The sequence below is a fragment of the Salvelinus alpinus genome, chromosome 37 (assembly GCF_045679555.1).
Source record: "Salvelinus alpinus chromosome 37, SLU_Salpinus.1, whole genome shotgun sequence".
Classification (NCBI taxonomy): Eukaryota; Metazoa; Chordata; class Actinopteri; order Salmoniformes; family Salmonidae; genus Salvelinus; species Salvelinus alpinus.
In genome coordinates this window covers 4,823,163-4,834,751 of record NC_092122.1, presented here as the reverse complement: position 1 = coordinate 4,834,751, position 11,589 = coordinate 4,823,163, and positions in this window count along the sequence as shown.

The window sequence follows — 11,589 nt, the reverse complement described above, 5'->3', positions numbered from 1 at the left end:
TGTGTGTGTGTGTGTACCCAACCAGCAGTGAACGATCATTATTTTCCAAGGTATAACACCAATCTCGGCATGGGGGGGGGCCTTGAAGCAGAGCTGACATTATAACACACACCAGACGTTTACTTGCCGGGACAATGTATCACTTTAATATCAAAGGAAACGTCTGCTTTAAAATGAAGCGGTGGTGGAAGTCAGCTCGCTTGTGCTTTATTCACTTCCATCAATAAACATGCAGTCGGGGTATACGGTAATCAGGAAACACGACCAAATAGGCCTACAATGTATCAAAGCCTGCGCTCGGAGGCAACAGCAAAACCCTAACAAGACAGTTTATTACCGGTAGCTGTTACTGACATTAGTCAAAACCAAAAGAAAGATAAAATAGAATAAGGAATGAACGCGACGCTGGAATAGCCGTCGGCAGCCTGTTCTCCTCGCGCTTTCGATAACCACACGCCTCCTTCTTTGATATGATAACAAATATAAATTGTTTAAAAACATCAAATGCGAGGAGAGCTGTAGCTAGACCCGGACTGCTATGGTGTTAATCTAGACCCGGACTGCTATGGTGTTAATCTAGACCCGGACTGCTATGGTGTTAATCTAGACCCGGACTGCTATGGTGTTAATCTAGACCCGGACTGCTATGGTGTTAATCTAGACCCGGACTGCTATGGTGTTAATCTAGACCCGGACTGCTATGGTGTTAATCTAGACCCGGACTGCTATGGTGTTAATCTAGACCCGGACTGCTATGGTGTTAATCTAGACCCGGACTGCTATGGTGTTAATCTAGACCCGGACTGCTATGGTGTTAATCTAGACCCGGACTGCTATGGTGTTAATCTAGACCCGGACTGCTATGGTGTTAATCTAGACCCGGACTGCTATGGTGTTAATCTAGACCCGGACTGCTATGGTGTTAATCTAGACCCGGACTGCTATGGTGTTAATCTAGACCCGGACTGCTATGGTGTTAATCTAGACCCGGACTGCTATGGTGTTAATCTAGACCCGGACTGCTATGGTGTTAATCTAGACCCGGACTGCTATGGTGTTAATCTAGACCCGGACTGCTATGGTGTTAATCTAGACCCGGACTGCTATGGTGTTAATCTAGACCCGGACTGCTATGGTGTTAATCTAGACCCGGACTGCTATGGTGTTAATCTAGACCCGGACTGCTATGGTGTTAATCTAGACCCGGACTGCTATGGTGTTAATCTAGACCCGGACTGCTATGGTGTTAATCTAGACCCGGACTGCTATGGTGTTAATCTAGACCCGGACTGCTATGGTGTTAATCTAGACCCGGACTGCTATGGTGTTAATCTAGACCCGGACTGCTATGGTGTTAATCTAGACCCGGACTGCTATGGTGTTAATCTAGACCCGGACTGCTATGGTGTTAATCTAGACCCGGACTGCTATGGTGTTAATCTAGACCCGGACTGCTATGGTGTTAATCTAGACCCGGACTGCTATGGTGTTAATCTAGACCCGGACTGCTATGGTGTTAATCTAGACCCGGACTGCTATGGTGTTAATCTAGACCCGGACTGCTATGGTGTTAATCTAGACCCGGACTGCTATGGTGTTAATCTAGACCCGGACTGCTATGGTGTTAATCTAGACCCGGACTGCTATGGTGTTAATCTAGACCCGGACTGCTATGGTGTTAATCTAGACCCGGACTGCTATGGTGTTAATCTAGACCCGGACTGCTATGGTGTTAATCTAGACCCGGACTGCTATGGTGTTAATCTAGACCCGGACTGCTATGGTGTTAATCTAGACCCGGACTGCTATGGTGTTAATCTAGACCCGGACTGCTATGGTGTTAATCTAGACCCGGACTGCTATGGTGTTAATCTAGACCCGGACTGCTATGGTGTTAATCTAGACCCGGACTGCTATGGTGTTAATCTAGACCCGGACTGCTATGGTGTTAATCTAGACCCGGACTGCTATGGTGTTAATCTAGAAGAGGGTGACATACAGACACACACAGCCAGGGTCGGATCCAAAGACAGCAGGAGACACATACTCATTCATATCGAGGGACCTCGGTTCAGCTCGGCTCTGCCGGGCCCATTCTGCTGTGAAAAAGTGGCAATACAGGCTCCCGTCACCTCTATACCTGAATCACTCAGCCAAGGGTTACCCTCCTGCTCTCCTCCTCAGGGGGATCCATGTTGTCGGACTCCCTCCGGTCGTGCTCTGCTGTCTGGGAGGCTTGTACCGGATGCTCTGGGGTTCATGGAAGGTGAAGAGGGAAGATTGAATCCCTGCCTCCTCTTCTCCCTGGATTTGTTTGTTTCGATCCCGGGCTAAACTGAGGGAGTAGCCATTAAAAGGCGGGTGGGGAGGGAGGAGAGAGAGAAGGAGGTAGGGAGGGAGGGATGAGTACAAGCCCCAGCAGGTATACTGGTGTGTTGAGGGTAAAGAAGATGCTGCAAAAAGAAAATCTCATCCAAAGAAATGTTGCCCCATGGGCAGTAAAATGCAAATAACAGATCAAAGAGGTTTGGAATAGAAAACTGGAGAGATTGGAGTGAATATCATCACAGCTCCTCGCCATGACACTTCACTGGGCTATGTATAATGGGTATGGGAGAGATACCTGAAACTCATAACTAACCTGTGCTGGACAGGCGCTCCCTCTCCCTCTCCCTTTCCCTCTCTCCCTCTCTCCCTCTCCCTCTCCCTCTCTCTCTCTCTCTTTAAAGGGATGCAATATTCCACTGTTACTTGTTGGCATGACGATGATATTTGATATTGACGGCCTGATTCAATTGTACAGTTCTCTACACTGTCTTCCCAACTTACTGTAGATAAAACATCAGAGTTCCTATCCGGTCATGAACACATAACCATTGCATAGGAACCGCAGGTTCTAATCAATCAATGCCACTTTTTAACACATAAAGATGTGCTTCTCTTTTTAAAGTCACTGTCCACTGTTTCCAGATTTCTTTGAAATGTCACCTGTTATTAATTCCAATATGAGTGAAATGGTAATTAAGTATGTTAAAAAGCAGAGTTTCTGTGTTGGAATGGTTTGGGCGTACCCTAACAGCAGAATAGTGTGGGCATATACTGGTCGTGAAAAATAGTCAAATCAAATCAACACGCACCTAATACAACAGGTGTAGACCTTACAGTGAAATGCTTACTTACAAGCCCTTAAACAACAACGCAGTTTAAGAAAATACCCCAAAAAAGTAAGAGATAAGAATAACAAATCATTAAAGAGCAGCAGTAAATAACAATAGTGTGGCTTTATACAGGGGGTACCGGTACAGAGTCAATGTGCAGGGGCACCGGTGTCCAGGTAATTGAGGTAATATGTACATGTAGGTAGAGTTATTAAAGTGACTATGCATAGATAATAACAGAGAGTAGCCATTTGATTAGCTGTTCAGGAGTCTTATGGCTTGGGGGTGGAAGCTGTTTAGAAGCCTCTTGGACCTAGACTTGGCGTTCCGGTACCGCTTGTCGTGCGGTAGCAGAGAGAACAGTCTATGACTAGGATGGATGGAGGCTTTTACAATTTTTAGGGCCTTCCTCTGACACCGCCTGGTATAGAGGTCCTGGATGGCAGGAAGCTTGGCAACGGTGACGTACTGGGCTGTACGCACTACCCTCTGTAGTGCCTTGCGGTTGGAGGCTGAGCAGTTGCCATACCAGGTAGTGATGCAACCCGTCAGGCTGGTCTCGATGGTGTAGCTGTATAACTTTTTGAGGATCTGAGGACCCATGGCAAATCGTTTCAGTCTCCTGAGGGGGAATAGGTTTTGTCGTGCCCTCTTCACAACTGTCTTGGTGTGCTTGGACCATGTTAGTTTGTTGGTGATGTGGACACCAAGGAACTTGAAGCTCTCAACCTGCTCCACTACAGCCCCATCGATGAGAATGGGGGCATGCTCGGTCCTCCTTTTCCTGTAGTCCACAATCATCTCCTTTGTCTTGATCATGTTGAGGGAGAGGTTGTTGTCCTTGCACCACACGGTCAGGTCTCTGACCTCCTCCCTATAGGCTGTCTCATCGTTGTCAGTGATCAGGCCTACCAATGTTGTGTCATCGGCAAACTTAGTGATGCCGTTGGAGTCGTACCTGGCCGTACAGTCATGAGTGAACAGGGAGTACAGAAGGGGACTGAGCACGTACCCCTGAGGGGCCCCCGTGTTGAGGATCAGCGTGGCGGACTCGTTGTTACCTACCCTTACCACCTGGGGGCGGCCCATCAGGAAGTCCAGGATCTAGTTGCAGAGGGAGGTGTTTAGTCCAAGGGTCCTTAGCTTAGTGATGAGCTTTGAGGGCACTATGGTGTTGAACGCTGAGCTGTAGTCAATGAACGGCATTCTCACGTAGGTGTTCCTTTTGTCCAGGTGGGAAAGGGAATTGTGGAGTGCAGTAGAGATAACATCATCTGTGGATCTGGTGCAGTATTCAAATTGGAGTGGGTCTAGGGTTTCTGGGATAATGGTGTTGATGTGAGCTACAGACGTGAGTGCTACGGGTCGGTAGTCATTTAGGAAGGTTACCTTAGTGTTCTTGGGCACAGGGACTATGGTGGTCTGCTTGAAACATGTTGATATTACAGACTCAGACAGGGAGAGGTTGAAAATGTCAGTGAAGACACTTGCCAGTTGGTCAGCTCATGCTTGGAGTACTCGTCCTGGTAATCCTGTTTAAAGGTCTTACTCACATCGGCTGCGGAGAGCGTGATCACACAGTTGTCCGGAACAGCTGATGCTCTCATGCATGTTTCAGTGTTACTTGCCTCAAAGCGAGCATAGAAGTAATTTAGCTCGTCTGGTAGACTCGTGTCACTGGGCAGCTCTCGGCTGTGCTTCCCTTCGTGGTCTGTAATAGTTTGCAAGCCCTGCTACATCCAACGAGCATCGGAGCCAGTGTAGTATGATTCGATCTTAGTCCTGTATTGATGCTTTGCCCATTTGATAGTTTGTCTCAGGGCATAGCAGGATTTCTTATAAGCTTCCGGGTTAGAGTCCCGGCCTTTGAAAGCGGCAGCTCTACCCTTTAGCACAGTGTGAATGTTGCCTGTAATCCATGGCTTCTGGTTGGGGTATATACAGTGGGGAGAACAAGTATTTGATACACTGCCAATTTTGCAGGTTTTCCTACTTACAAAGCATGTAGAGGTCTGTAATTTTTATCATAGGTACACTTCAACTGTGAGAGACGGAATCTAAAACAAAAATCCAGAAAATCACATTGTATGATTTTTAAGTAATTAATTTGCATTTTATTGTATGACATAAGTATTTGATACATCAGAAAAGCAGAACTTAATATTTGGTACAGAAACCTTTGTTTGCAATTACAGAGATCATACGTTTCCTGTAGTTCTTGACCAGGTTTGCACACACTGCAGCAGGGATTTTGGCCCACTCCTCCATACAGACCTTCTCCAGATCCTTCAGGTTTCGGGGCTGTCGCTGGACAATACGGACTTTCAGCTCCCTCCAAAGATTTTCTTTTGGGTTCAGGTCTGGAGACTGGCTAGGCCACTCCAGGACCTTGAGATGCTTCTTACGGAGCCACTCCTTAGTTGCCCTGGCTGTGTGTTTCGGGTCGTTGTCATGCTGGAAGACCCAGCCACGACCCATCTTCAATGCTCTTACTGAGGGAAGGAGGTTGTTGGCTAAGATCTCGCAATACATGGCCCCATCCATCCTCCCCTCAATACGGTGCAGTCGTCCTGTCCCCTTTGCAGAAAAGCATCCCCAAAGAATGATGTTTCCACCTCCATGCTTCACGGTTGGGATGGTGTTCTTGGGGTTGTACTCATCCTTCTTCTTCCTCCAAACACGGCGAGTGGAGTTTAGACCAAAAAGCTCTATTTTTGAATCATCAGACCACATGACCTTCTCCCATTCCTCCTCTGGATCATCCAGATGGTCATTGGCAAACTTCAGACGGGCCTGGACATGCGCCTGCTTGAGCAGGGGGACCTTGTGTGCGCTGCAGGATTTTAATCCATGACGGCGTAGTGTGTTACTAATGGTTTTCTTTGAGACTGTGGTCCCAGCTCTCTTCAGGTCATTGACCAGGTCCTGCCGTGTAGTTCTGGGCTGATCCCTCACCTTCCTCATGATCATTGATGCCCCACGAGGTGAGATCTTGCATGGAGCCCCAGACCGAGGGTGATTGACCATCATCTTGAACTTCTTCTATTTTCTTCTATTTTCTAATAATTGCGCCAACAGTTGTTGCCTTCTCACCAAGCTGCTTGCCTATTGTCCTGTAGCCCATCCCAGCCTTGTGCAGGTCTACAATTTTATCCCTGATGTCCTTACACAGCTCTCTGGTCTTGGCCATTGTGGAGAGGTTGGAGTCTGTTTGATTGAGTGTGTGGACAGGTGTCTTTTATACAGGTAACGAGTTCAAACAGGTGCAGTTAATACAGGTAATGAGTGGAGAACAGGAGGGCTTCTTAAAGAAAAACTAACAGGTCTGTGAGAGCCGGAATTCTTACTGGTTGGTAGGTGATCAAATACTTATGTCATGCAATAAAATGCAAATGAATTACTTAAAAATCATACAATGTGATTTTCTGGATTTTTGTTTTAGATTCCGTCTCTCACAGTTGAAGTGTACCTATGATAAAAATTACAGACCTCTACATGCTTTGTAAGTAGGAAAACCTGCAAAATCGGCAGTGTATCAAATACTTGTTCTCCCCACTGTACGTGCAGTCACTGTGGGGACGATGCCATCGATGCACTTATTGATGAAGCCAGTGACTGATGTGGTGTACTCCTCAATGCCATCGGAACAATCCCAGATCAAATTCCAGTCTGTACTAGCATAACAGTCCTGTAGTTTAGCATCTGCTTCATCTGACCACTTTTTTTATAGACCTTAGTCACTGGTGCTTCCTGCTTTAATTTTTGTTTGTAGGCAGGAATCAGGACAGAATTATGGTCAGATTTGCCAAATGGAGGGCGAGGGAGAGCTTTGTACATGTCTCTGTGTGTGGAGTAAAGGAGGTCTAGTGTTTTTTTCCCTCTGGTTGCACATTTAACATGCTGATTGAAATGAGGTAAAACTGATTTAAGTTTTTCTGCATTAAAGTCCCCGGCCACTAGGACCACCGCCTCTGGATGAGCGTTTCCCTGTTTGCTTATGGCGGTATACAGCTCATTGAGTGCGGTTTTAGTGCCAGCATCGATCTGTGGTGGTAGACAGCTACGAAAAACACAGATGAGAACTCTTTAGGTAGATAGTGTGGTCTACAGCTTATCATGAGATACTCTACCTCAGGCGAGCAAAATCTTGAGACTTCCTTAGATATCGTGCACCAGCTGTTGTTTACAAATGTACAAATATACAAATATACGCCCCATGTCTTACCAGAGGCTGTTGTTCTATCCTGCCGATACAGTGTATAACCGGCCAGCTGTATGTTATTCATGTCGTCGTTCAGCCACAACTCGGTGAAACACAAGATACTACAGTTTTTAATGTCCCTTTGGTAGGATATACATGCTTTCAGTTCGTCCTATTTATTTTCCAGCGATTGAACGTTAGCTAGCAGTACGGAGGGCAAAGGCAGATTAGCCGCTCGTCACCTGATCCTCACAAGGCACCCTGATCTCTTTACGCGAAATCTCCCTTTCGTTCTCCAGCGAATGACGGGGATGAGGGCCTGTTCGAGTGTTTGGAGTATATCTTTCCCGTCCGACTCATTAAAGAAAAACTATTTGTCCAATTCGAGGTGAGTAATCGCTGTTCTGATGTCTGGAAGCTCATTTCAGTCTGAAGAGTTGGTAGCAGTAACATTATCTACAATCTAGTTACGAACAAGGCGGGGGGGAAAAATACTGCTGATTGGCCAGCTCGTCCTCCTCAGAAGGATGAAATCATCCTCTATGAGGAAATAGCAAGCATTTTTTATGCGGTCTGTTTGAGATACAAGTTTGAGGTGGGATTTTTAAAGAGTTTTTTTCTCTAGTTTATGCTTTGGCCACAAATATAAGATGAGTTAACAACGTTATTTGGATGTGAGTTAACAGAATATGAACTTTAAAAAGTGAGATTTTGACTGGACAGTTACTTTAACATCCAGTGTGTTCAATGTATATGCCTATAGTCCATGAAACAAGCCTAGCGGTACCATTTCTCAAGTTTGGACCTCGAGGTCATGAATACTGCAGATCTTTCTAGCCTCTAATCAGGAGCTGATTCAGACCTGGGACACCAGGTGAGTGGAATATCTGGCCAATCAGTGACATGATTAATCAATCTATTATAATGACCAGGGAGAAAAAAAATCCAGCAATACTTCAGAATTCAGATCCTGCTAACCATCCTTGGTGTGTGTGTGTAGAGGTGAGATGAGAAGGTGAGAAGCCTCCTAGGTCTAAGTAGCAGACGAAGAACAGCTGAGAATGTGGCTCTGATTGGCTCACCGTTGCCATGGCTACTGGTAATGACCCGTGCCATCTGACCTGGAGGAGAAGCCAATCATATGGCTTTATAACAGTGACATCATGACAAAGGCAACTGCGAAGGGTAGATCGGTGAAGGGTAGATCAGTAACAATACTGTCAATATTTTGTGTGTAAATACTTTGTTGTTTAAGAATTAGGAGTCACAAAATCATGAGAATTACACGAGACAATTATCGGTGAGGCTTTATGATACGATTGAATTTAGAATTGGTTAGATCTGAAAAATGGTAATGTGATTTATTTCAAAATAAGAATCATTTCCAATCTGGGGATGTATGCCAAACGCATACAAAGCATTTCTATTGGTGGATGACAAATAAAAACAAGGAGTTAATCTCTCCAAAACGCCTCTTTCTCTAATCTTCATAGTTCAGTCACAATAACCTCCCATTTCAAATCCTCCTCTGATTCACCCTGTGTGCCAGCCAGATCAGCAGTGGTCTTCACTAATAGAAAAGGCTTTGGCCCATCTGGATAACAGAGAACAGGATGCATTGACTGACAGAAGAGTCTAAACACAGCTAGCTGTATTTTATGGTTGGTCAGCAGAACCCGTGTGGGGGGTTGACACTGTCTTCAGCCCACCTCAAACCACTGTTTCTTCCTTCCCAGGACAAAAGTTTTTGCCATTAAATGTAAATCCTTAATCCTCCCTCCCTTTTCTTCTTTTCCTCCCCTCCTGCCCTTCCCACATCCCTCCTCTTTTCTTCCCCGTCCTCGCCCGATCCCTTCGTCTTTCCTCTATGCATGCACCTTTCTCATTCTCTTAATGCCAATCGTTTGAATTCCAGTGCCCAATGTCACCTGCTTTGTAATCTGAGGAATTAGTATGTATATTTCATGTTTTCTTTCTCAGATTTTTGGGGGGATAAATGTTACGGAGAGAAAGATAGAATGGTTTGGCTTGCACGTCTAGCGGATATGCCAGCGTTGTGCTAATAAATGACAGCTGATTTTTGCATCTGCATTCTTTAATTTATACCCCCCAAAAAATTGCAAGCAGGCTGATTTCTGATATGAATAATACAAGTGGATCTACTTTGATTAGGGCTTCAGTGGAGAGCTGTGCATATTCAGCATTACAATTAAATCTTCTGATGTGAAATAGGAATGACACGCTAATGAAGCGAGCCAGCGAGCCTGAACCGAGACTGTCCAACATCGTTATGGGATATCTTAGATGAAGAGTAATTATACGAGGAACACTGAAATGTCATTAAAAATCTTCAGTAAGTGATTTAACCCACTTTTCCTCACTAATGCTAGATTTGTCTTTTTTTACTCCTCTCCTCAGGTTTTTTTTTCATCCCCCTCTTCATCCATTTTCTGGGGCGGGCCAAGACCGAACAGAAAGTACCTCTTCAGAAGTTCCAGCAGAAAAATGCCAGACTCTTAAATATGCTGGGTTTTAAAGACGGAGATACAATCGAGTGTCCTAATTTAATTTGGTGCATCAGAACTCAATGGTGGTGGTATGTAATTGAAATCGTTCTTTAATAAATTCATATGAATTGGCAATTAGGTCTTGATCTGATTCCCACCGAATGGATTGAAATTGATAGTGGAGGTCCTTGAGCCATATCACTCCAGCCACTTTCACATTATCAAGCTCAAATGTTGATATATTATAAGTAATAATGTTCAGTAAAATACTTATGTGGAAGGGATTGGATGTTGTTGATAAGCGGATTTAGTTAATCTGATTCAATGTGTTGTTGTTGTCTGAATAACCAGCTGTAAAACAATTACTGAATGATATCATGTTACCATATAATATTCATTACTGTCATTATGGAGCCTCACTATTTGTGCTTTGAGCATGTGTGTGTGTGTGTGTGTGTGTGTGTGTGTGTGTGTGTGTGTGTGTGTGTGTGTGTGTGTGTGTGTGTGTGTGTGTGTGTGTGTGTGTCTGTCTGCCTCGTGGGGCAGTGCGTGTGTGTGTGTGTGTGTGTGGTAGGTGCTGGATATGCCACAGGCAAGAATTCATGAACATCAGCAGTTTCTCACCACTTTGTTCGGTTAATCCCTTGTTTCAGTGGGAGAAATATGCATTTTTTCCAGCATGCATTACTTCATTCACAGCCCATTATATCCACAGGAAGTAAAATGTACCTTTAGTCCAGGACCCACTGATGTCATGATTTGTGAATGTCTATGTTAAGGGCCACATAATTTTTGGCCCTACAGAGGCAACGCTGTATAACATTACGAGCAAATAGGATGCATGTCAAATCGAAAAACTGTTCATTTCAGTGTCTTGTTTTGTTTAAACAGCGAAACAAAAGAGGGATAAAAACAGTTATTTTTTAAAGGGTATCTAATCTAAACTAAACTGACACCATTTTTATTATATCACATAACACTGCGTCATGGCAAGACATTGTATCAATCGTATAGACTTCATTAATAAAAGCGTTTGTCAGCCTAATATAACTGAAACAGTGCAGAGCTCTGTCTGGCCCTGTGCTGCTGATAGGACAAACATGTGAGTGGCGTGACCGCGTCCGTTACGGAACATGGAGTCATGGCATAAAACTGGCACCGCTAGAAAAAAACGAGTGCCGAACCCAAACGTGCCTCGAAGCTATGCAATTCTTTTTTGCACTGAGTCCAATATCAACTCGAGAGCAATGCAAATTATTGAAGACGCGCTTTCCAAGGGCCAGCAATTATAATAATGATGATCTCAATTAGCGTCGCCATTGCCTCTGACTATTTAGCAGGCAATTTTGCAGCCTGGGGGCGAGGGTATTCTGGAGAGCTGACACACACTGTCAGACCAGGAGGAGGAGAGGAGGAGAGGGAGACGAGTCCTCGGACTGACGCTCAATCAATAAACGTGTGACTGGAGATATTTACTACAGCGTCCCAGGAGGAGACGGCCTAAATTGACCTAATTGGTCAGTGTTGGAAATGAAATTAGATGTAGCTGGATGGAGTTCATTTGCTAGGCCTAATTCTAAATCTCAAATGATACACTTTATCACTTAAAAGTCAGTATCCTACAAGCACTAAAAGGATCAAGTAACTTTTTAATTCAATAACAATATTAACTGTTCTAATCTATTTTTCAAAGAAGATGAATATTAGCAAATAAAAGCACTGA